The sequence below is a fragment of the Lithobates pipiens genome, unplaced genomic scaffold (assembly GCF_037356315.1).
Source record: "Lithobates pipiens isolate NorthernLeopardFrog02 unplaced genomic scaffold, aLitPip1_a1.2 Scaffold_8, whole genome shotgun sequence".
NCBI classification, from domain to species: domain Eukaryota; kingdom Metazoa; phylum Chordata; class Amphibia; order Anura; family Ranidae; genus Lithobates; species Lithobates pipiens.
In genome coordinates, this window is record NW_027507903.1 from 67,332,338 (window position 1) to 67,359,201 (window position 26,864).

Genomic DNA, 26,864 nt, shown 5'->3' on the forward strand with positions numbered 1-26,864 from the left:
CAGGGAGGTTAAAGTTCATGTGCTTGTAAAGGCAGGTGTCTCAATACTTTTGGTAATATAGTGTAAATGGTTGTGTAATTCTTGTTCAGCATGCCCTCAACCACCTTGGCGGTATTCCTGAGTGTGGCTTGGGGTGGAATTTCAGTACCATTAGCGGTAACCCCAAGCCAGACTCGGGATTGCATCGCAGGATACAGGGAAAGTTACTTACCTTGTCCCCTGGATCCTGCGATGTCTCCCCGCTGTGTGTGCGAGCCGTCTCTTCGCTAGATTCACACAGTGGCAAGTGCCGCCAGGCTCCGTTTCCTGCAAGTGTTGCGACGCACGTTGACGGAGAACACATCCCCTTTGTCTCTAGTGGTCTGTCTAGTGCCCTGCATGCATGTTTATGTTATAAATACTGTTTTTTCTGCCTGGAATTTGGAGATTTTCCATAGCAACCAAAAAGTGTCCCTTTATGTCAAAAGTGGTTTTAGACCAGCTAGAAAACAGCGATAATAAATTAGAATCACTTGTAGAATTGAGCGATAGCGATTTGTGGGGAAATCCATCATCAAACACTAAATCTCTTTCAATAATTTTTATTGAATTTAAATCTTTGATAAATACATCATGTATCATCAAAAAATAGGTGTAAAGCAAAAACATAACAGAAAAGACATAAAGTTTAAATAAGGCAGGATTCATCAATCAGTAAAAGACAAGTTATACAAGGTATCTTATACAATTATATCTGGGACTATTATATGACATGAAAGACTTGGAAAGTAAGGATGCACTTCTTTTAGAATTACAACTTAATCTAATGACAGCGACAATTCTGCAGCTGAGCAAATTTCAGTGTTTTTGATTTGATTACATTATTGAATAATTTTTATTATTATTATTTGTTATAATTATTTATAGTTATTTATTATATTATAATTTATGATTCATTTTTCAAACTTTATCATACCCGGGATGTCTACTAGACTCTGGTTTGGACAGATTTAAGTGAATTATTCCTAAGAATTACAGGCCTACCCTATAAAATGCCGAATTTCCATGCAAAATAATTGTAACGCTTTCAGCACCAAAAATCTGAAATAATCATACCGCCAGGGAGGTTAATAATCCAGTATACAGTATAAATTTCCTCCTTTGTAATTATTCCCAAAAAAGGAATTACCCAAAAAAGTAACAAATATTATTATTATTATTATAATTTTTATTCTAATATTATTATTATTATTATTATTATTATTATTATTATTATTATTATAAATGTTATTCTTGCATTTTCCTCTGTGTAGTTTTACACTTATATATTTTTCCCTGTTATAATTGTGTATTTTAAATTCAATTTCCTTTACAGCCAGTGATTTTCCATAGCCATGATTTATTGGCATACAAAGTGCTAGCCATAATGGTCTCAAAGAACACAGATACATCTACAGGATTTTTGTAATTTAATGTGTCATCGTAGTCATCTTTTTACTTCTAACCTTTCATAACCCCCTTTTAATAAAATTACTGTGAACTGATCTATGTACACGCAACAGATGCATCCACTGAGAAGATGTAATGCATAGTCACTCTTTGTAAATGAAGAGGTCAGGACAATAGAGTAATGTGTTTCATGCCCTCCTGATACTGTATATAATGAGTACAACAGAATAAAATGCAGGAAGGGAATTGCACAGCGCTACTAAAGCATGTTTCGAGCTTGGCGAAATAAATAAATAACAAACAAGGGCAGGGTATTTTGACCTTGTGCTTTAGTAGTCTTGACCATTAGAATTAGAATTGATTTTTTTTTTTTTAGTCTTCGTATGTGAAGTTCTAACCTAGGCTCCTTGTTTCAATGACTGGAAAGTGTTTAACAGACATTGCAAAAAAAAAAAAAAAAAGACCTTTTGAAGGCATTATCTTCAGCAGAAATCTGCTTCATTATAATATATTGATGATCCAGGGTCAAGCTATTCAGGCGATCTGTATAAAAATACTATTTTTCTATTTTTTTTAATAAGATTTTCAATAAAGTTTTTTTATTTTTTTCCACCTGACCATCAGACCATTATTAAGATTGTCTTCAGCAAGCAATATACAGGGCAGCTATATGATGCACGGGGAAATAGAAAAATAGATTGAAAATGTAAATTCTGAAACCTACAGCTGAAAAAAGCCTTTGAAGCATGGCAAAGGAAATGCCATTTGAATGTGTACAATTTGATCAAACACCGTATTTGCCTTGATTGGGTCACTTTGGGGCATACTGCTGCTATATGAGGAACTGATGGTAACTTTATATTGCCGGGAAATAACAGATTTAATGGAAAAAAACACTGAGCATCTGTTATTTTAGATGTAACATTCTGATGGTTTCATATGAAGCTATATGCTTAAAAATTCGACTATATATCTTATTTTATTATTATATTCCCTCATATGTATGCGGGTCAGAAGGGCGCCATTTATAGAAAGCAGGCGTTCTTGGTCTTGCTATAGTACACATGTTTTAGTCAAATTTAGATGAAATTTGATAAGGCTTTTGTTCCCGGCAAGAAAAAAGAAATAAACAATGCAAAACTAAAATTCACAATAAAAAAAGTATCTCAGCATTGATGGTGGGTATATTTACTTGCAGGCTTCCAAATTCACTACCATGATGGAAAATCTCCTTACTGACCTCTCCAAGGCCACATATTAAACTTGGCTTTCTCTTGACCTTTTCGATCACCTGGCCTGGCCTATTTTCACCATATACTGTAGTCATATATGGTGGTCTCCAAACTGTGGCCTGTGGGCTGGACGCAGCCCTTTGCTAGCTTCTATCTGGCCCCTCATTCCCTTTATTCCGTCTACTGATAGGAGGAACTTTTTCCCTCTGACACCAACAATGGTGCACTATTCCTCCAACTAACACCAATGATCGGACACTATTGCTCCCATTGACACCAAAAAGTCTTGCCACAAACACCAACAATAGGGCGCTATTCCTCCCACTGACACCAGGTAGGGCATTATTCCTCCTACTGACACCAACGATGGGGCACTATTCCTCCCACTGACACCAACAATGAGGCACTATTCCTTCCACAAATTCCAGTGATGGGGCACTATTCCTCCTCCAATTTGTAGGCAGGTGCAGCTAACTACTTTGCCACTAGGTGGCTCTGTACCAGAATAGTGCCCGGTTACATTAAAGAGGAGTTTCCCTTAAAAAAAAAAAATTTAAATCAGCAGCTACAAATACTGCAGCCGCTGACTTTTAATAATCGGACACTTACCTGTCCCAGGGTCCAGCGATGCAGGGGAATGAAGCCCCGCTCATCCCCTCCTCCTCTCGGTGGTGCCGGCATTGCAACTGTGGGTTCACAGCCGGGCACCCACTGCGTATGCGCGAGCAGCGCTGCGCGCCGTGATTGACCGCGCAGTCATCTAGGACCTGTCACGTGTCCCAGATGACTAACAGGAGGTAAGGGGCGGAGCTGAGCCCTTCCAGCACCTAGGGGAAGTGACGTCAGGAGCCCAGGCACTGAAGGAGGCAGACTACGAGGGACCCCCTAGCAACAGGCATTTAGAGGTGAGTTAAAAAAAATCCAAATTTTTTTTTTTTTTTTTTTTTGAATTTTAAGCATTTTTTTGTGTGTGTGGGGAACACCACTTTAAGTAAAATCATCAGGTGTTAGACACCTGTTTGTTAGAGCCCTCCTGCAGTAATGTCATGGGTGTGTGTCAGAAACCCTGAATCAATACAGTTAAATCACACTTGTATAATAACAATAAAAAAAAAAAGGTAAACAGAGTAAACTTAGTCAAAACATAGTCCGAGTTCAGGAAGCCAAAACGTCAGGGAGGCAGAGAGGAGCGTAGTAGAACAGCAAGCAGGATCTGGAGACAGAAGGAATTTCAGCCAAGCAAGTCTTTAACAGGAACAAAGGAGAGCATCTCTAGAGATGTGACCAAGGTGAAGGCAGAGATCATCTGAACTGGATGGCTTATGTAGGCAGGACTGAAGAGCAGGATATCATCAACAGGTGAGTCACTGTGAGGAGCTGGCAATTAGCCGATAGCTGAGCAGCCAGCTTTGAGAAGGAAGGGCTAAGCCTAGCCCTGACAGTGTGTCAGTGCCCTGTTATAAGTTAGGTTGGCAGAAGCCCTGGGTGCACTTGGGGCATGAGAGCTAAACACCCCACACCTACTGTGGGGATGTAACCAATACATGTAGGCCCTGGACAGGGCAGAAGGGTGGGAGGTGTGGACCTGCTCTCAGGAAGAGCCAGCTGTAGTCTTTCTCTCCCTTATAGTCGTGGGGTCTAGGGCTGATTGCAAAAAGGCCTTTCAGTCCAGGCAAAGAGTTCCCTGTGTGAGGCTGTTTCTCTGGACGGTCCAGGAGAGGTGTTCTTAGGGAGAAGGTGACTACTGAGAGCGCAGTCCTGTGTATATTAATGACTCTAATGATAGAGGAGAGACTGTAAGGGAGATGGCTGCAGAGGCGCTGCATATGCTTTCACATGTGACTACTGCAGACCGTTCACTAAATATGATTGTGTAATGTCAAGTGACTCTGGAATGTACAGTATGTCCTAGCTTAATTAGGCAGGACTGACAAGCAGGATATCAGGTGGTCACTGTGAAGAGATAGGAGCTGGCAATTAGCCGACAGCTGAGCGACCAGCTTTGAGAAAGAAGGTCTGAGCCCAGCCCTGACAGTACCCCCTCCTCAATGACCCCCTCCCCCTCAGAGGACCACCCGGCTTGAGGGGAAAACGTCTATGGAAATCAGAGGAGGATAGGGTATGTACGTCTGAGGATGAGACCCAAGAGCGGTTCCTCCAGACCATACCCTTTCCAATGCACCAGGTACTGCATGTGCCCACGGAACCTACGGGAGTCATCAATGGACTGTACTTCATACTCCTCATGGTTCTCAAACTGTACAGAGTGAGGACGAGGCACCTAGGTGGAAAAGAAGTAGCAGACCAAAGGTTTTAATAAGGAGACATGAAATGCATTTGAGATACACATATTAGAAGGAAGTTGTAATGTGTAAGCCACTGGGTTAATCCTGCGAAGAATACAGAAAGGCCCAATAAACCGAGGTGCAAACTTCAGAGAGGGAACACGAAGTCGGAGGTTGCGAGATGGAAGCCAGACCATGTCCGCAACCTGGTAGGAATGTGCAGGCAGGCGTCTGCGGTCAGCATGGAGTCTGTACCTATAATTAGCATGTTGCAAAGCCTCCTGGACTAGTGCCCAAGTGGAACAAAGACCACAGAGATGCTCTTCTAACACAGGAATACTCTGTGGAACAAATGAGTCAGGCAACATGGAAGGTTGGAACCCATTGTTCGCCATAAATGGGGACAATTGGGAAGCAGAATTCAAGGCACTATTGTGAGCAAACTCAACCCATGGTAAGAGGTCTGACCAGTTGTTATGGTCAGAAATATAGGACTGATTGGCTCGTTCTGCAGCCCCATTAGACTGTGGGTGATATGCAGAGGAGAAAGCCAGCTGAATTCCCAACTGTGCACAAAAGGCTTGCCAGAACTGGGACACAAACTAACTACCCCTGTCCGAGACAATCACCTTGGGTAGCCCATGCAAGCGAAAGATCTCCAGAGCAAAAATGGAAGCCAGTTCCTTAGAAGTGGGCAACTTCTTAAGTGGAATACAATGGGACATTTTCGAGAACCGGTCAACCACCATAAGGATAAATGCTTTGCCCTGGGAGTTGGGTAACTCCACAATGAAATCCATAGACAGGTGGGTCCAGGGCCTCTCTCCATTGGGTATGAGTTGTAGAAGGCCCACTGGAAGGTGTCATGGAGTCTTGCTCTGAGCACACATGGAACAGGCAGCTACGAAGGTGGTTACATCAGCACATAGACTAGACCAGCAGAATGGCCCAAAAGAGTTTATTCTTCCCATGGTGGCCAGCAGCCTTGGGAGAATGGTAAGTCTGGAGAACAGCCCTTACATTCTTAGTACCGGGTAAGAATGAGACAATGTAATTGAAATTTGGCAAGAAAAGAGCCCATCGTGCCCTTCTGGGAGAAAGGCGTTTAGCCTCAGACAAGAATGTGAGATTCTTATGGTCAGTAAGAATGAGAACCAGCACAGTGGTACCTTCGAGGAGATGTCTCCATTCTTTCAGGGCTAAAATGATCGCTAACAGCTCTCTGTCACCAATCTCGTAATTGCACTCCATAGGTGACAATTTATTGGAAAAGTAGCCACAAAGATGCATAGCGCTCTCAGAGGTAGGATGTTGAGAAGGGCGGAAACTTCAGTCTCAGAAGCATCAACCTTGCTGTTGTTTAATCAAAAGGCCTCGATGGCAAGCAGATATCAAGAAGGGGGATATAAGATCCTTACTAGGTGGTATAGAACACCAAAAGTGTTACATCAAATGTACCCCCAGATATCAGAGACATGTTGGAGATGTCATGGAGCAGAGGGAACATTATTACATATATTTTGGGAATGTCCAAAAATTAAAGTGTTCTGGGAGATGGTAGCCGATACTATTGTAAGGATTACAGGAATTGACCTGGCAGATAAACCGGCAACTTTTTTGTTGCTGGACATCCCAATGGCAATAGAAAGATTCAAAAATTCTTTGCTGAGACATTTATTGATAGCAGCAAGGGCATGTATTCCGGTTCTGTGGAAAAAAAGCAGCCCTCCAGCTAGAGCACAGTGGTTTCAGAGAATTGCAGAAATCCAACAAATGGAAAATTTAACAATGACAATGAGAGATCAAGATGAGAAATATCAGAAGATTTGGGCTCCATATCTAAATTATAGAGAAAGTATGATGTAAAATATTTTGAAATATGATAGAGCAGGCGGGTTGTGGTGGGGGGGGGGGAGTGAAGGGGGGGGGGGATTTTTTTTTTGTATATATTTTTTTTTTTTTTTCTGGGAGGGAAGGGTGAGGGAGGGGGGAGGATGACGTGGAATTGAGGTATGGATTGAAATATTATAAGATTGTTATAGTTGTTAAAGAAGTTGTAGATGTATAACGAAATGTAATGTGAAATCTATGGAAAGAAAAGATGAAAAAAAAAAGAATAAAAAAAAAAAAGAAGCATCAACCTCAAGGATAAAATGTATCGTAGGATTAGGATGTGCCAACACAGGAGCAGAAACAAAGGCAGCCTTGAGACTCTCAAAGGCCTTAATGGACTCCGGAGACCAACTCTGTGGGTTATCGTCCTTTCTGGTCATATCAGTCAGGGGCTTGACCAGAGACAAGGAGTTACGAATAAACTTCCGATAATAGTTGGCAAAGCCAAGAAAACGCTGCAGAGGACGTAAACCCACGGGTCAGGGCCACTGTAGAACTGCTGAAAGTTTCTTTGGGTCCATCGAAAAGCCAGCAGTGGAAATTACATAATCCAGGAATTTAACCTGTTCATGATGCAATTCGCACTTCGTCAATTTACAATAGAGATTGTTCTCTCTTAGTTTTGTGAAGCACACAACAGACATGTGTGTGGTGGCTCTCCAGGGACTTGGAAAATATGTGGATATCATTGAGATAAACCACCACACATAACTGCAACAAATCTCAGAGGACATCGTTAATAAATTCTTGGACAACAGCCTGGGCGTTACAGCCAAAAGGCATTACGAGCTACTCATAATGGCCTGTTCTGGTATTAAACGCAGTTTTCCACTCGTCGCCCTCCTTAATCCTCACGAGATTGTATGCCCCTCTCAAATCAAGCTTTGTGAAAACCATTGCTCCCTTGAGGCGGTCAAATAACTCCATAATCAACAGAATCGAATAGGCATTCTTAATTGTGAAACGATTGAGACTCCTATAATCAATACAAGGTCTCAGTTCACCACTCTTCTTCTTCACAAAGAAGAAACCAGCACCAGCAGGAGACAAAGATTTGCAGATGAAACCTTGAGAAAGTGCATCTGCAACATACTACTCCATGGCCTTATCCTCCAAGACTGACAAAAGGTAAAACGGCCACGAGGGGTTATGGCACCAGGATGAAGATCTCCGTCAAAGACATTGCTAAGGTCGCAGTACTCCTGCGGCCGAAAGGAGAGTGAAGACGTGCACAGGACCTTGGCTACCTTCTGGAAGCATGTCTTACTGCGTTGTGGTGACCAGGAGAGAACCTCAGCATGGAGCCAATCAAAAGAGGGGTTGTGCCTCTGTAACCAAGAATAACCAATATCCAGTGGAAACTTAGGTGAGGAAATAATTTGGAATTGGATTATCTCACGGTGAAGAGCCCCTACGGCCATGGACAAAGGAACAGTCTCAAGAGTCACAGGGGCAGGCTGTAGAGCTCTCCCGTCAAGAGCCTCAATGGCAAGTGGAGTGTCATGCAGCTGCAGCGTAATCGAGTGCTTTGATACAAAGGCAGCAACAATAAACAGGCCTGTAGCCCCAGAGTTGATTAGAGCCTGTATCTTGACTGATGACTCAGCCCAAAAAAGAATAACCGAAACCAGGGGCTTATCCTTCTGGATAACTGGGGATGAAACAATGCCACTTAAGGTCTGTTCATGACAGGACCTCAAGGTTCGGGTGTTCCCTGGATGGGTAGGACAAGACTTCAAAAATTGACTTGCCTGGCCACAATAAAGGCACAATCTCTCCCTCCTCCTAAGGGTTCTCTCATCCGCAGAGAGATGCGTGAAGTGCATGGGTTCAGGAGGCATGGGAGGTGAGGGAGGCAAGGATGGGACTGCAAAACTTGGAGACAAATATACAGGAGGCTTTCGCAAGTGCTCCTTAAAAGAGAGTCTTTCCCTGAGTCTGGAGTCAGAGGATGGCAAACGTGATCTACTGCTCCAGCTCAGTGGGTATATCTCGGGCTGCTATCTCATCCTTGATGGTATGCGAGAGACCATGAGAAAAAGCAGCCACGAGGGCCTCATTGTTCCAAGCAACCTCTGCTGCCAGAATACGGAATTCAATGGCATAATCGGCAACAGTTCTCGTACTCTGATGGACATGAGGCACTTGGCAACAGAAGCAGAGTGTGCAGGAACGTGAAATACACTTTTAAAGGAAGCCACAAACTTGGGGTAACTCAAGACAACAGGTTTTTGCATCTCCCATAGAGGGTTTGCCCAGGCCAAGGCTCTTTCAAAAAGCAAAGATATCATAAAACCTGCTTTGCTTCTCTCTGAAATGCCAGGGGCAGCATCTCAAGGTATAGCTCAACCTGGTTGAGAAACCCTCTGTGTTGGATCAAATCACTGGGGAAATGGAGCGGAACCAGACATACCTCTTATAGAGGTAATATTCGAGGCGGGTGCCTGCACAGAGATAGTGCCTGCACAGATACAGTGTTTTTAGAGCAGAAGCAGAGACGGCCAGCAACACAGGTTGTACCGGAGCAGCCACAGTGGGAGATTCCAGGCGAGCCGTGTGACTCTGGGGCATTTGTAAAACTGATCCATGCGATGATCCTGCTCATCCAATCTGTAAAAAATATTACCAACAAGTGGATTGACTGCATCTTCTGAATTCGTGGCCTTCGCCTACTGTCAGAAACCATAAATCAGACTGAGAAAGAAGTACAGTTAAATCACACTTGTTTAATAATAATAGTAGAAAAGGTAAACAAAGTCAAAACATAGCCAGAGTTCAGGAACAGGAACAGATAGTCAGACAAGCCAAAACATCAGGGAGCCAGAGAGTAGCACAGTAGAACAGCAAGCAGGATCTGGAGCCAGAAGGAATGTCAGCCAAGCAAGTCTTTAAAAGGAACACAGGAGAGCATCTCTAGAGATGTGACCAAGGCATAATAAATAATACAGGAAATGTAGGCAATACAAAGAATAAACTGCATGAGGCTGGACAGAGTGGCAGGGTGCAACAATAAAGCCCCCAATTAAAGCCATACAGCAGCTGCCTTATCGCACTTCTGAAGCCACCATATGCATAACAATGAGACCCCAACTCCACCCCAAACTATTTTATTTCGTTTCAGACAAGGGAAAGCATGTGAACTGCTGTTTTACCAATGAAAGCCTTTCCCCTGCACACTTAAATGCTCTCTATGTCCCAGTAGAGGAGATTCTCTTCTTGCTTTGTCTCTTACTCATCACCCAGACAAGAAATGCAGACAAATCTCCCTCGCAGTGACACAGACATTAATAGAATCCCGACTGAGGTCCTAAAACATCCTCCTTTTACTAGAAAAAAAGTGTTTGAATCCTGCCTGTTGGTAGAATTTCCTATCACTTACTCTTTGTCTGATATTCATCAAACAGAAGGTTGGAAGATTTTTTTCCTCGTTCTGAAACCCATCAGATCTTCCAAATGACACAGGGAGAAATATGAATTAGGCAAAGGTTATAAACCTTATGCATGTTATACAAAAAATTTGTTTGGTGGAGTTGGGCTTTAAGTATGATAATGTTCTCAGTAGTTATAGTACTGTGATACCCTTGTATCTTTTTCATAGTCAAGTAAGACAGAATTCTGTTTGAGAACTCCCTGCTGACAGTGTATATCTATAAAAAGTACATTTTATTGGCTATATTAATGTAATCTATGTTGTGAGTGTGCAGACAATTCCTCAGCTGAATGAAGCAATACTCTACTTTGATAGGTAGATCTGTCTGCAGAGGAAGAACTGACTATTCAATATCACTTCCACAAAGAGCCATTTGTTGCGTAGAGAATATTGGTTATGACATTTTAAGTTGCCCAAGAAGAATGAAGCCAAGGTGAGGAAGAAATTACATTTCGATGTACTATAACCTCTGACCACCTAGATAAATCATGGAATTTGGAATCCTGACAGATGAGGCTGAAAGACCTCCAGCAATTTCTTAGCAGAACATGTACTTCTGTTTTGACACTTATCACATTACTGCATTGACTAGGGAAGATTTGCCAGCATTGTATGGATATTGGCAAGTTGTGCTATTATGTCTTAATTATTCCCTTCCAATTATGAAAGTTCTGATTAGATTTGGTACAGTAGAAGGAAAAGACAGATGTGAATAGAACTGTGCCAGAATCAAATTTATATTTGCTGAAAAAGACGCTACAGAAAAATGTTACACATTGAATAAAATCCTTGGATAAAATGGATGATTTAAGGGGAGTATAAGATGTCCAAGTTAAAAATATGTTCAGAATCTCCCCTCCTCTCCTTCTTCCCATCTTTTCTCTCTATTCTGGTCTGCCTTTCCTGGTTTCTTCTCCCTCCTTTTTCTTTTTGCAATCGAGACTATTCCTATGGCCACGCTTGGTCTCCTTTGCTCTTGGGTAACCCTGGATCCTCGGATCTTTTTCATTTTGTATCTATCTGCAGAATGTTCAACCCAGTCTGTGACGGGGATTCTGATTGGAAAAATATATTTCTATATATTTCCCTCCATTGTGATCTAGTGCACCTGCATCTTGGGCCCTGACAACAAAAGTGAGTACACCCCTAAGTGAAAATGTCCAAATTGGGCCCAAAGTTTCAATATTTTGTGTGACCACCATTATTTTCCAGCACTGCCTTAACCCTCTTGGGCATGGAGTTCACCAGAGTTTCACAGGTTGCTACCGGAGTCCTCTTCCACTCATCACGGAACTGGTGGATGTTAGAGACTTTTCGCTCTTCCACCTTATGTTTCAGGATGCCCCACAGATGCTGAATAGGGTTTAGGTGTGGAGACATGCTTGGCCATTCCATCATCTTTACCCTCAGCTTCTTTAGCAAGGCAGTGGTCTCTTCAGAGACGATCATGCTCTGCTTCAGTATGTCACAATACGTGTTGTCATTCATGGTTCCCTCAGTGAACTGTAGCTCCCCAGTGTCAGCGGCACTACTGCAGCCCCAGACCATGACAGTCCCACCACCATGCTTGACTGTAGGCAAGACACACTTGTCTTTGTACTCCTCACCTGGTTGCTGCTACACACGCTCATAGTTGGCAACATTGTAAAAAAAAAAATTGGCACACTTTTTCGTCACCGCTGATATCCCTCTGATATCCCCCACACTGCCACACCGCTACTCCATGTGGTTGGGGATTGGTCCTATTCACAGGGGTGAATGAGACCTCAGAGGCAAAGCAGATGTTAAGGAGGTGACATATCTCCTTCCAGCCACCCTCTGAAAAGTGATCACCACAGCTCTCTATAGAGGGGAGGAAATGATGCCACAAGTGTGACTGAGCAATAGATTGTACATACAGTGTAAGTGGGGGTTTGAGTCAGAGAAAGAGCTCACTCCTGTGATGGTGACCATGAACAGTAAGGCCAAGGTCCCTCTTAGCAACGTCCTAGCAACAAGGCAGGATGGGATGATGGGGCTTATCAGAAACTGGAAGCCCCCTTTAACAAGGGGACCCCCAGATCCCAGCCCCCCCTGTTTGAAATGGTAAGAGGGTACAAAGGTACCCCTACCATTTCACAAAGAAAGTGTAAAAAATAGTTAAATAGGACATGTAACCTGCGTTACATCAGAGGGGGACGGGGTCACCCATACGTCATTGGGGAATCCCGGCTTCCCCCACTAGCGTCAGAGGGGGGCGGGGTCAGGTGACGGATGGCCCTGCTCTCCTCATATAAGAAACGTCAGGCCGCCGGGACCCCGCAGTGTCTCCGACAGTGGAGACAGAGGATGCATGGATGGACTGCACTGGACTGAGAGATCACCCGTCGCTGGATCAGATCAGCCATCGCTGGACCCCGTAGAGATGATCATCCGTTGTTGGATAGCAAGAGTGGATTACCACCGCTGGAATCTTTTTTTTTTTTTTTTTTAACAAAGGAATTTTTCAAAAGTGTGTTTGTCTTATTTAACCATTTTTTACACTTTCTTTGTGAAATGGTAGGGGTACTTTTGTACCCCCTTACCATTTCAAACAGGGGGGGCCAGGATCTGGGGTCCCCTTGTTAAAAGGGGGTTCCAGGTTGTGATAAGCCCCCTGCCCGCAGACCTCCACAACCACCGCCCAGGGGTGTGGGGATGAGGCCCTTGTCCCCATCAACATGGGGACATGGTGCTTTGGGGGGGACCCCAAAGCATCCTCCCAATGTTGAGGGCATGTGGCCTGGTATGATTCAGGAGGGGTCCTGCGGCCTGCCAGATTGCGTGCTCAGATAAAGGGTCTGCTATGGATTTTTAGGGGGACCCCCACGTCAATTTTTTTTAAATTTGACGCGGGGTTCCCCTTAATATCTATACCAGAACTGAAGGGCCTGGTAATTGAATTTAGGGGAACCCCACGCTTTTTTTTTCTTTATCAATGACTTTCAATGAGTGTTCTCTGTATTACGGGAGCCGACAATTCATTATAGCTGCAAGTGATTTTAAATGAATTTTTTTTCTGCAGAAATTACACTTTGTGCAGGGACAGTTCTAATAACGGGAAACATGCACCCCTTCACAGGCATACTATAGACACCCCCCAGGTACAAAATTTAAAGGAATATTACACTTTTATTGTTTCACTTTAATCATTATTAAAATCACTGCTCCCGAAAAAACGTCAGTTTTTTTAACTTTTTTTTGCATTGATCCAGGTCCCCAGACACTTTTTAGGACAGTAACTTGCATATTAGCCTTTAAAATTAGCACTTTAGATTTCTCCCATAGACTTGTGCAGGGTGTTCCGTGGCTTTTCGAATTTGCCACGAACACCCCAAATTGTTCACTGTTCGCCGAACAGGCAATGTTCGAGTCCAACACGAGTTTGACTCGAACTCGAAGCTCATCCCTATCTATGACCAGTATTTTGCCTAGAACGGTATAATTACTATAATAATAGTATGTTACGCCTGCCTAGAGTTCCTCTTTAGCAGGGATGCATTGTAGTGCTTGTTCATTAATATTATGGTTATAGAGAATACAATTGTTAAAGCGGAACTAAACCCTCCTATCCTTTATAGAGCAAGAAGCTGCCATATTGGCCTCTAGATCTGTTGTTGCCATGGTGCTGCACATGTGATCAGTTAAGACACTGCCATTTGATGGACTGACAGTTTAGTTGAGAACACAAGCAATTGTGAGGGTTATCATTCAATGTAACTGTTTTGTGAAGGGGGTTTAATTCCACTTTAAGCCTCTCTGCATACCATTGGGTGGCAGCTGACCTTTGTTTGACTCTTTATTGCAGGGCACAGCCCCGGCTATGGTAGTAGAGCCTATTCTGGAGACGCGGAGATGCTGATATCACTGAGTTGGGAGGATGATCGAGTTTGCAGGTCATTCGTCCAGAAGGTATGGGGGGGGGGGGGTCAGCCCTCTATAATGCAAGAGAAGTGTATTTACCTTTATACTGTAAATATATGGGATCAGTGAGAGCAAGTACCAAGAGCTGAGCCTTGGGAACAGACATTAGACATGTGCAGAACTAAAAAATGTGTTTTGTTTATTTTAATTTCGTCTCGATTCGTTATTTACATAAGTTTGTTTAGTTAAATTAGTTTCATATGTTTAATTATTTTCTGGAATTCATTTAGTTTATTTGTTTTCGAATCGATTTCGAATAGTTTTCCAATTTCGAAAAATAATAAAATAGAATAGAAAATAAAGGAATAGAATAGAAAAAAAAAATTTCCTCTATTCCATTCCTTTATTTTCTATTCTATTTTATTCTCTTTGGAAACTGGAAAACTATTTGGATTTGAAAAGTTTTCGTATTTGAATTTGAAAACTATTCAAATTTGAAAACTATTCAAATTCTAAAAGTGGTTGCAAATTATTCAAATTCGAATATCGTCCACATATTTTTTTCATTATTTCGGATTTGTTTAAATTTGGTACTAATCTAATTCAGAAAATCGGATACATCCGAATTTCCAAATAGCGAAAATATGTCCGAATTTTACTTTGGGACTAAATGAACTGCACCAACTGCACATGTCTAGTGGGGGATTCTTCCTCTCCGCTTTGTGATGTGTATTATAGTCATCATTATCAATGTACAATAATCTGTGAACATGCTGGAGGGAGAGTCTCATGTATTGGTCGGTCCGAGGTTCCCACACACCGGAGACAAAAACACGTTTTCAGCTTTCAGGTATTTATTATTTAGACCACTTTCATACTGGAGGTGTTTTTCAGGTGCTTTAGCGCTAAAAATAGTGCCTAAAAAAAGCCTCAGTTGCAATCTCAGTGTGAAAGCCCGAGTGCTTTCACATTGCGCAGCTGCGCTGGCAGGGCGTCAAAAAACTCCTGCAAGCAGTTTCATTGCAGCACTGTAGGATCATATATATATATATATATATATATATATATATATATGTATATGTATATATATATATATATATATATATATATATATATATATATATTTATATTTATATTTATATGTATGTATATATATATATATATATATATATATATATATATAATATTGTGACGATCCGGGGTGATTAGGTTCAAGTGGTGCATGCAATTTTCCAGAAACGTGCCACTCCAGACTTGCGTTGTTAGGACATGGCAGCCCACTTTTATTTAAAGGAAACAAAAAAGTTCAAACAAACAGTAATCTTCCATCGCAGGGGGTTCCACCATCACTGTATAAACAAACGATAGCTTCCTGGCTTACTCACTGTCAGCTTCGTGCTGCTTTAGTCACAGGCTACACCTGCCTGCTTCAGACATACACACAGACTGTCACCTACAGTCTTCTATAAAAACACACACCAGTTCTGGGTTTTGCTTTTCACAAGAAGCATTCCCTTCTGTGAATGATGACTCGCACAAAAGAGCTCTCAGAAGACCTACAATTAAGAATTGTTGACTTGCATAAAGCTGGAAAGGGTTATAAAAATATCTCTAAAAGCCTTGCTGTTCATCAGTCCACAGTAAGACAAATTGTCTATAAATGGAGAAAGTTCAGCACTGCTGCTACTCTCCCTAGGAGTGGGCGTCCTGTAAAGATGACTGCAAGAGCACAGCGCAGACTGCTCAGTGAGGTGAAGAAGAATCCTAGAGTGTCAGCTAAAGACTTACAAAAGTCTCTGGCATATGCTAACGTCCCTGTTAGCGAATCTACGATATGTAATACACTAAGCAAGAATGGATTTCATGGGAGGATACCACAGAGGAAGCCACTGCTGTCCAAAAAAAAACATTGCTGCATGTTTACAGTTTGCACAAGAGCACCTGGATGTTTCACAGCAGTACTGGCAAAATATTCTGTGGACAGATGAAACCAAAGTTGCGTTGTTTGGAAGAAACACACAACACTATGTGTGGAGAAAAAGAGGCACAGCACACCAACATCAAAACCTCATCCCAACTGTGAAGTATGGTGGTGGGGGCATCATGGTTTGGGGCTGCTTTGCTGCATCAGGGCCTGGACAAATTGCTATAATTGAAGGAAAAATGTATTTGCAAGTTTATCAAAACATTTTGCAGGAGAACTTAAGGCCATCTGTCCACCAGCTGAAACTCAGCAGAAGATTGGTGTTGCAATAGGACAATGACCCAAAGCATAGAAGTAAATCAACAATAGAATGGATTAAACAGAAGAAAAAATATGCCTTCTGGAGTGGCGCAGTCAAAGTCCTGACCTCAACCCGATTGAGATGCTGTGGCATGACCTCAAGAAAGCGATTCACACCAGACATCCCAATAATATTGCTGAACTGACACAGTCCTGTAAAGAGGAATGATCAAGAATTACTCCTGACCGTTGTGCGCGTCTGATCTGCAACTACAGGAAACGTTTGGTTGAAGTTATTGCTGCCAAAGGAGGTTCAACCAGTTATTAAATCCAAGGGTTCACATACTTTTTCCACCTGCACTGTGAATGTTTACATGGTGTGTTCAATAAAAACATGGTAACATTTAATTCTTTGCGTGTTATTAGTTTAAGCATTTTTTTTGTGGCGTACGACAAAAAAATTGCATCGGTTTTTCAAATGCAATTTTTTAGAATAAATACACTTTAATGAATAAAAAAAAAAAAAAAAAAGAAAAAGCAAAACACAATATATACCTTCATTTTTTCTTTAAAATATGAACAATGATGTTACGCTGAGTAAATAGATACCTAACATGGCATGCTTTAAAATTGTTTGCATTTGCTACTGCACGCGAGCGAGCACGGAGGACTGGGGGCACTTAACATTTTTATTAATTATTATTTCTGTTATTTTTTATGTTTACAGTCACTTTTTTACGTTTTTTTTTTTTTTGTCACTTTTATTCCTAAAACAAGGAATGTACAGTAAACATCCCTTGTAATAGAAATAAGGATGACAAGGTCCTCTTTATGGAGAGATCTGGGGTCAAAAAAGACCCCAAATCTCTTCTTTAACTTTAACCACTTCAGCCCCGGAAGGCAAGACAAAGAAAGAGCATCTAAGTGCGGCAATGTGTTGGCATTTAATCCAAGATAGACAAGTAAAAACTCACAAGATTTACAAGTTGTCAGCGAAGTGAAGTAATATATTTGTGGTTCATCCACTTCCGGGGAAGACTAACTGCAAACAGATGACAGCTGTCAGTTCCAGCTGCGCTGTGGGTTCCAGTGCGGGAAACATGCAGCATGTTCTACTTTTTTAACTGGAATTCACTGGAACTGCATGCGCAGGTATGAACTATGCCATTGAAAACCATAAATCCTACTTTCTGTGCATTGTTGATATAGAAAAAAAAACGCACTGGATTGCATGTGGTGTGAACTGGCCCTAAAAGCAAAAGTGTTGATCTTTTTCTTAAAAACAAAAAATGTGTTTACTTACACACTAGACGGGAAGTGATGTCATGACGTCGCTTTGGTCCTCCAAAGCCATAGAGGCAGGCAGAGACAATCTTTTTGCCTCTATCACCAGCCGACTTCACCATCGGATTATTTCTCGGGCACAGTAAGACCGAGAAACACCGGCAGGAGGGGGGAACTTCCCCCCAGCAGCTAATGAGCCACTCGGACTGCATTACAGAGTAAGCCAGCTGCTGGCTGCATGAGCACATTAGAAAAGCAGATAAATGTTCTTTTACTTACTTCTGGGGCCACATTAAACAGACGGCCAAGGTTTTCTTTCACCATGTTGTATCCAAATACGTTTATTGCTGCCAAGCCATAGTCTGCAATTTGAACATGACCGGTGCTGTCTACAAGAATGTTATCAACCTTCATGTCCCTGTGGAGAAGAAAAAAAAGTGTAAGTTCTGCAGTTCAGACAATTATCCCCCATATAACTCAATATTACTGATCCACAGAGGGATCAACAATCACAAAGCTCCCTTTTCTAGCACAGCCCATGCACAGCTTGATACGATTCAGGACACAATCATATCTTTCATGAAATTATTGCACTAACTTAGCTGTGCTGTCATTAACCACTTACCTTCCACCATACAGACAACTACTAGGTCGCTTATGAACAACGCCTTTGAGTAGCTGTTGTACCCTCTAACCAATGTGTATCGAGCCATGCTTGTACAGCTCAGTACAAAGACACAGTGTGCAGAGCTGATCTGAACAGCTCAGTACCTTGTGATCGCTGTGATGACCACATTGCTTGTCTCTTCCCTTCCTCTTACAACAGAGAAAGGAGTGGCATTATAGTAACTCATGAATAGGGAATGAATAGATCAACAGATTTGGGGGGGTGAAACGTAAAATGATTGAAGAATGTTATATTACCTGTGAATGATGCCTCTGGAATGCAGGTACTGCAGACCACACACTATCTCTGCTGTCAGGAGTCTGAGCGTGGGAAGGCCCACTGTGATCGTGGGGTCAATTCTTTCCATGGCCTGCATAATGTTGACCATATCTCCTCCTCTTATATATTCCATAACATAGAATATGTAATCCTGGGGAAAGAATACAGACAGGTCAGTGAATTTCCATTAAAAGGTCCAAATGAAAGTAACATGTTATGATTTACTACCAAAACACACTACATGATATCTGGAAACAGTGAATAAGGGCCGGTTCACACTGCGGGCGATGCGAGGCGACACCGACTTGCCTCGCCGCGACCTGCCGCGACCTCAGCGGCGACTTGCAAATGACTTCTGTAGTCAATGCAAGTCGCCCCGAGGTCGCCCAAAAGTAGTACAGGAACCTTTTTTCTGAGTCGGAGCGACTCGAGTCGCTCCTCTCAGAACGGTTCCATTGTACAGAACGGGGGCGACTTGTCAGATCGCGGCGAGGCAAGTCGTGTCGCCTCGCATCGCCCGCAGTGTGAACCGGCCCTTACCGTGCTATACCAAAATATTATCACTAAATACCTACATTAATAAAAAGCAGCCGCTAAAGGTGAGATACACACAAAAATTAAATGGAAGAAAGTGTAGCAGTGCTGAATTAAAGGCTTACCTGTAGGTCCAAGAAATATCTCCTAAACCTACACGGTTTAGGAGATATTTGCCAAAAGACAGGCACCGTAGACAGGCACCGCTGACTACGGCGCACTGAGCGTGCCACTGTTAACGGCGATATGCCATGAGTGGCGGCTCCCGTGCGCATGCGCGGGAGTGATGTAATCGCGGCTCCGTCTAATGACAGCGCCTGAGCAGCATCAGGGTTTACTTCCTCTTTAAGGATAAATGAATACCCCAATTACTAATAAAGTAAACCAAAATGTAATGACTCAGAAAAATAATATAAAAATCCCTTTAAGTGGATCTGGAGTCAGTCTCTGCAGTTCTTGGGTCATCTACCTCGGGGAACCCCTAGATGCGCACAAGGTGAAGAAGGTAACGGTAAGCCCAATCAAATCAGCCTTCGGGGGTCAGTGCCACACACACACATATACATATATATATATATATATATACACACACACACACACACACACACACACACACAGATTTGAGTGCACACCACAATGCAATAGGCTGCATACAGGTAATTTTCAACTTCATGAAACTTTAATTGGCCCCCACACAACCAGTAGCATTACTGGGGGGGGGGGGTGGGGGGGTGGAGGGTGTGGTTCGCAGTCCGCACCTGGGTGACACCATCCCAAGGGAGACGCGGCCGTGCCTGGCATGTGTTCTCCTCTTCCTCTCTGTGTCTCACTCCTGCGCTGCTGCCCAAGCCTGTCATGATCTGCTCTCCACCCATGCAGCGCGGCTGCACACTGTCCTCTCCACTCCAGCTGCCAGTCGGGTGTTTCATGTACCAGAGCCGCTCAAGCTTGTGCGGTAATGTGCGGGGTGTCGGCTTGCGATGAGGGGATGTCCTCTGCCACCCGAGGTGAGGGAGGATCTGTACTAATGGAGGAGGGGTGGTTTGTCCTGAGAGGGGTCTATTCTAATGGAGGGGGGTGGTTTGTCCTGAGGCGATCTGTACTAATGGAAGAGGGGTGATTTTTCCTGAGGGGGGGTCTATACTAATGGAGGGGGTGGTTTGTCCTAAGGGGGGTCTATACTAATGGAGGAGGTGGTTTGTCCTAAGGGGGGTCTATACTAATGGAGGAGGTGGTTTGTCCTAAGGGGGGTCTATACTAATGGAGGAGGGTGATTTGTCCTGAGGGGGTTTATACTAATGGAGGAGGTGGTTTGTGCTGAGGGGGGTTTATACTAATGGAGGGGGGTAGTTTGTCACGAGTGGGGGTCTATACTAATGGAAGGCAGTGGTTGATCCTGGGAGGGGGATCTGTAAAAATGGAGGAGGAGTGATTTGTCCTGAGGGGGGGTCTATAATAATGGAGGGGGGTCGTTTGTCCTGGGGGGATCTGTACTAATGGAGGAGGGGTGATTTGTCCTGGTGGGATCTGTACTAATGGAAGAGGGGTGATTTGTCCTGAGGGGGGTCTATACTAATGGAGGGGGTGGTTTGTCCTGGGGGGATCTGTACTAATGGAGGAGGGGTGATTTGCCCTGGGGGGATCTGTACTAATGGAGGAGGGGTGATTTCTCCTGGGGAGGGTCTATACTAATGGAGGGGGGTGGTTTGTCCTGAGTGGGGGGCTATACTAATGGAGGGGGGTGGTTTGTCCTGAGGGGGGACTATACTAATGTAGGGCGGTGGTTTGTCCTGGGGGGGATCTGTACTAATGGAGGAGGGGTAGTTTGTCCTGAGGGGGCTCTTTACTAATGGAGGAGGGGTGGTTTGTCCTGGGGGGGTCTGGACTAATGGCTGGGGGGAGGTGTGGTTTGTCCTGAGGGGGGGTTTGTCCTAGAGGGGTCTATACTGATGGACGGGGGTCTCTACCGAGGGGGGTCTATACTGAGGGGGAAGTCTATACTGAGGGAGGGCGGTCTGTACTGATGGAAGGGGATTTGTACTGAGGGGTTCTATACCGAGAGAGGGGGGTCTGTATTGATGCAAAGGGGTCTGTACTGAGGGGGGTCTATACTGAGGGAGGGAGTTTATACTTAGTGGGGGGGTCTGTACTGAGGGAGGGGGGTCTGTATTGATGCAGGAGGGTCTGTACTGAGGGGAGTCTATACTGAGGGAGGGGGGTCTATACTAATGGAGAGGGTTTATACTTAGTGGGGGGTCTGTACTGAGGGGAGACTATAGTTGGTGGAGGGGGGGGGGGGGTGACACCATGTTTTACTGCACCAGGTGACAGCAACCCTAATGATGCCACTGGGTCTATCACATAAAATCCCAATAAAATACTTTCATGTTTTTGATTGTAACATGACAAAATGTGGAAAATTTCAAGGGGTGTGAATACTTTTTCAAGGCACTGTATAACAGGAATGTAGCACCACGGCTGGGGGGGGGGGGGGGGGACAATTTCAAACCAAAGCTCAGAGGGGGAAATTTATAAAACAAAAAAAAAAAAAAAACAGCAAATGTAAATGAGTTATTTTATTAGGATCTGATGTAGGAAAAAAATTGACTCTAGTAAAGGGGTTAACATGTAAGATCATCCGCTGAAGCAGGGGCTTGTGTGAATCATTGTGGGCTCTGTGTAATGTAATTGTGTGATTGTGTACACTAAACGCAGGAAATAAAATAGATGATCGGGTATTCTGGGAGAATCGTGGGTTACATTGCTGTTTTGCTGAATGTTTACTTTCACATAAGACTTTCCAGCAGTAAATATACTCTGTTCTGTTTATGCAGCTGTATTGGTTTAATGCACCGCTGAATACTGTCTGTGCTTTCAGCAATACAGACAGTGTGCGTCCTCACAATGCAGACATTTCACACACATTTCATGGCGATGGAACCATGCTAGTAAATGTAGAGACTTGGTCCCCGATGTCCGTTCTGTCAATAGGGCAAGCTTTCAAATGTAAGAGTATTGCATTATTAAGTGTTCTTCTTCACACTGCTCCTAATGTCCTTTCTCTATAGTGTACCTTCCTCATTTATATATGCATGGAAAATGCATCAAGGATAGTGCTGCATAAGTGTTCTGTATTGATCTGTAGTTACATTTATTGTGTTGCACTGAAATTCAGTCCTATGGGGTGCCTGTATGGCAGTGTCTGCAGAAAATACTGCATATTCACAGTAACCCAGCTTTTCACTTAAATGCTTTCAGTTAAATTATATTTAGGTATTGATTTAAGCACATATAAAAAAAACATGTCCGAGACCGAGTCTCAATAGTAATCAAATTGTACCAGAGCAGCCTGGAATACAAAAGAAGTGTTCACATTGGTTAGTTTTATATCCAATTTAGTTCAGTGTTACGTCTTGTGTACTGCTCTGGGCTTATTATACTTATAGACCTTAAAGCCCCAATCCCAGGATAAAATCTTCCCCATCCCTCCCGCCCAACCCCTCCAAATGAACTACTATATCAAATCCCCATTCCAGCCTAAAACTATCCCCTCCCCTTTAAATCGCTTGCCGCCGCTGATACCAGGTGGCAGGATCACTGAACCAGTGCTGCAATGCTTCCTTTGAGATCACCAGTTCCCCTGTGACTGCGTTGTTCTGTTCTGGATCCTGAGATCCAGCCACTCGACATCCAAAAGGAAGTGTCTACATTGTGCAGGACAAGTGAAGAAAGACCCAAATAGGAAGTAAGCAGAAGTTCAGAAACCTTGAAGATGCAGGATCACATTACTGTGGCTTATAGTGGTTGTAAACCTCAGATATGAATTATGAACAAACCATATTCCTCCATAGTGTGTACTTGTTTCAATTAGGAGCACTAATGCCACATACACACGATCGGACTATCCAGCGGACCACCAGATAATCTGCGCGTGTGTGTGCTTCGGCGGACTTTTCGTTCCAAAAAGTCTGGCGGACTTTGAAAAAAGTCATGACTCAAAATTGTCTGGGGGACAATCCGCCCATCTGTGTGCTAGTCCGCCGGACTTTTGAAATGAACGGACTTGCCCACACGTGGAAAAAAGTCTGTTAATTTTGAACGTGGCTCCAGGTAGACGGAACTAGCGAAGGAAGGGAATTTCGCCACCTCCATCGGCGATCCACATTCCGATCGGACAAAGTGCCACGCATGCTCAGATCAAATTCCCACACCAAAGCTATTGGCTACTAGCCTGAACGTAGTCCCGTCGTAACGAAATAACATCATCACATTCTGAACGATCGGATTTTCCGACAACTTGGTCCGACCGTGTGTATGCAACAGTTTCGGACACAATCCGTCTGACAAAATCCGTCGGACAAAATCCAACGGATTTGGTTGGCAGAATGTCCGACCGTGTGTACAGGGGCTTACAGGTCATCAGTTTAGAGTCACCTGTGAGTAATCACCCTAGAATTATTTTGCTCCCACTCTATCGTATGGAGAGATGTGTAACGACGCATATAACGCAATCACTGTTTTATAGGCTTGGGTGTCATTTTATTTTTTTAGACTTTTTTTCCCCTTAAAGTGTAAATAAACTACCATTCATCATTTTCAGCCAAGCAAGCTTCCATCTTTGCCTCTGTTTAATCTACAACTGCCATGATGCTGCACATGTGATCAGTTATGACACCAGTCATTGGATGGTTTGACAGTTTGGTTGAGAGCACAACCAATGGGAGTGTTACAGTTCTGACAAGGGCTGGAAATTAAACTTTTTTTAAACTGGTAAATGGATGGGTTTACTTCCGCTTTAACGTTGTTGCCATCATATAGAGCTTGTCAGCATAGTATTTCGTGTGCCAAGTTCCCTTTAATGAGACATCAGAGGGTCCATTAACCACTTGCTTACTGGGCACTTAAACCCCCCTCCTGCCCAGACCAATTTTCAGCTTTCAGCGCTGATGCACTTTGAATGACAATTGCGCGGGCATACAACACTGTACCCAAATGAAATTTTTATCATTTTTTTCCCACAAATAGAGCTTTCTTTTGGTGGTATTTAATTACAGCTGGGAGTTTTATTTTTTGCTAAACAAACAAAAAAAGATGCAAAAAAAAAATTATGTTTAATAGTTTGTTATAAAATTTTGCAAACAGGTCATTTTTCTCCTTCATTGAAGTGCGCTGATGAGGCGGCACTGATAGGCTGCATTGGTGGGCACTGATAGGCTGCACTGGTGGGCACTGATAGGCATAGTTAAGGCGGCACTAATAGGCACAGATAAGGCGGCACCGATGGGCACAGATAAGGCGGCACTGATGGGCAAAGATGGGCACAGATAAGATGGCACGGATGGGTGGCACGGATGGGTGGCACTAAGGGGCACTGATAGGTACCACTGATAGATGGGACTGATGGGCACTGATAGGTGGCACTGATAGGTGGCACTGCTGGGCACTGATGGGCGGCACTGCTGGGCACTGATGGGCACTGGTAGATGACACTGATGGGCACGGATATGTGGCACTGGGGTGCAGCACCTTTGTTGAGGCAGATTGTGGGCACTGCTGGGTGGCACTGTGGGCACTGCTGGGTGGCACTGCTGGGTGGCACTGTGGGCACTGCTGGGTGGCACTGTGGGCACTGACGGGGGGCACTTATTTTTTAATGAGGTGGCACTGGCAGGGGGCAGGTGGGCACTGGCAGGGCTGGCCGTGATCGGGACTGATGTCCCGATTACGGCCGCCGGTGATCGGCTCTTTTTTTTCTCCTCGCGCTGTCAGGAATAATAGCCGATTACCGGCTCCGTTGTATCACATGATCAGCTGCCATTGGCTGACAGCTGATCACGTGATAAGGGGTCAGGATCGACCCCTTGCTCGGATCAGTGATTAGGCGAGTCTCATAGACTCGCCGATCACAGAGCGCGCCGCGCGCGCCCCTCAGGGGGCGCGCCGGCCGATCGTGCATGGGACGACGTCAATAGACGTAGTCCCGGCAAAGGAGGTTATTCGGCTATAGCGCGGGTCTCAAGCGGTTAAACCCCTGATGTCTTCCTTGCCCTCCACTGACATAAATGGATTGTACTTCGTTTGCTTTATCCCTGGCCACAGCATCTCAGAAAAGTGACAGCAGAATCTGCATCACTTTGTGTTTTTACTAGCTGGGAAGATCAGCAAATGGACATTTATGGGACTTCCTACCCAGTACCCAGCAGCATCTGTCTTGCAGATCCTGGGATCGTAGATGGGACATTGGCGCCCTGAAAACAAGGATGGGTGGTGGGATGGGGGTAACACAAGGGGGTAGCAATCAGGGGCTTCATGGAACTGCTGCCTGATTGCTTCCATCTGAAAGCCAAGAGTTGACTCTCAAAACTTAATCGCATTCACAGATGTAAGTTTCAGCTGCGAGTGTCTCTTATCCGCCCTCCCTATCCTGTGGATGTAAGTACTATGTCCAAGGTAGTAAAAGGGTTAAAGTGTATCTATGCTCAAAACGTAAAATCATATATTCATCTCCACAATAAATTTAAATTACCGTATTTCAAGCCTATTTTAATAATTGGAATTACCTAGAAGTTTGACTTCTTTTTTGAGGCATCCAAGGCATTTATTTCCTTAAAATTCTACATGTGAGCAGGTTGGGATCCCTTGAGCTGTAAAGTACAAGCACCGACTAGTTTTTCGCAGAGCTCCTGAAGGTGAACATGGGATTTGCTGCATGCTGGAGACAGGACGTAACCCCCAGTTTCACCTTTCTTAACATAACTAGCATGTGCAAGCAGGAGCAGAAGCAATTCAGGAGAGCAAGCAGAGTCTGAAGTAGGAAACAACATTAAAAAGAAATCCAGTAATTAGTCCAAGGGTCAGGCAACAGAAAAACGTATCAGAGAGAGAAAGCCATGGTTGGTAAATAGGAAATCATTCCAAGAAGAAAGCAGGAAGCGGAGTCACAAGTGGGACTTACAGCAACTAGTAGCATTGCCTGGGTGCCAAAAATTTTAAACTTTAAATAGATGCAAAGTTGCAGACCCTTTAAGAGGTGCACCTAGATGAGGTCATTAGGCATGACAGCGGTCAAGAAAGGAAATCTGGCAGTGCAGAAATGAGGAAGGCAAGTGACAGTACCCTCCTGCTTATGAGGGAAATTTCTGACCTGGGTCATATCTGGCAGGAACCAAAGGCCTTTCCTCTGGGCCATAGTGATTAAATAAAGGTGCTTCCCTGTAGATAATTTGTTATTCAAAACTTGTTCAACTTTATACTGATCCATGGAATTAATTACAGACAAGAGAAACTGTGACCAGGGGTCTATGAAGGGAGCCATGGAAAACCTTTCCAAACACGGAAAGTGCTTTCCTAGCCCCAATCAAATCCCAACATCTAGAATTTCTGTGTTTTTACAGGATTTTTGAGGGTCTTGAGCAACTAGTAGCATTGCCTGGGTGGCAAAAATGTTAAACTTTAAATAGATGCAGAGTTGCAGACCCTTTAAGAGGTGCACCTAGATGAAGTCATTAGGCATAACTGCGGTCAAGAAACCTGGACGCTCCATTGGCCAAGGGAGAAAGGAAATCTGGCAGTGCAGGAATGAAGAAGGCAAGTGACAGTACCCTCCTGCTTATGAGACCTCCTCACACCTCTAGGGGCTGGCTTGAAGGGAAATTTCTGAGCCGGGACATGTGTGGCAGGAACCCAAGACCTTTCCTCTGGGCCGTAGCCCTTCCAAATGATTAAA

General features: G+C 43.7%; 1 long non-coding RNA gene across 1 annotated transcript in view; it reads left to right on the forward strand.

The window, feature by feature from the left end:
* The window catches only part of LOC143960147 (uncharacterized), a 349,230-nt gene that overhangs the window by 101,090 nt on the left and 221,276 nt on the right, over positions 1 to 26,864 (forward strand). The window contains exon 2 of the long non-coding RNA XR_013270268.1: positions 14,095 to 14,198. This is a non-coding gene — a long non-coding RNA (uncharacterized LOC143960147). The remainder of the gene's footprint in view (positions 1 to 14,094; positions 14,199 to 26,864) is intronic.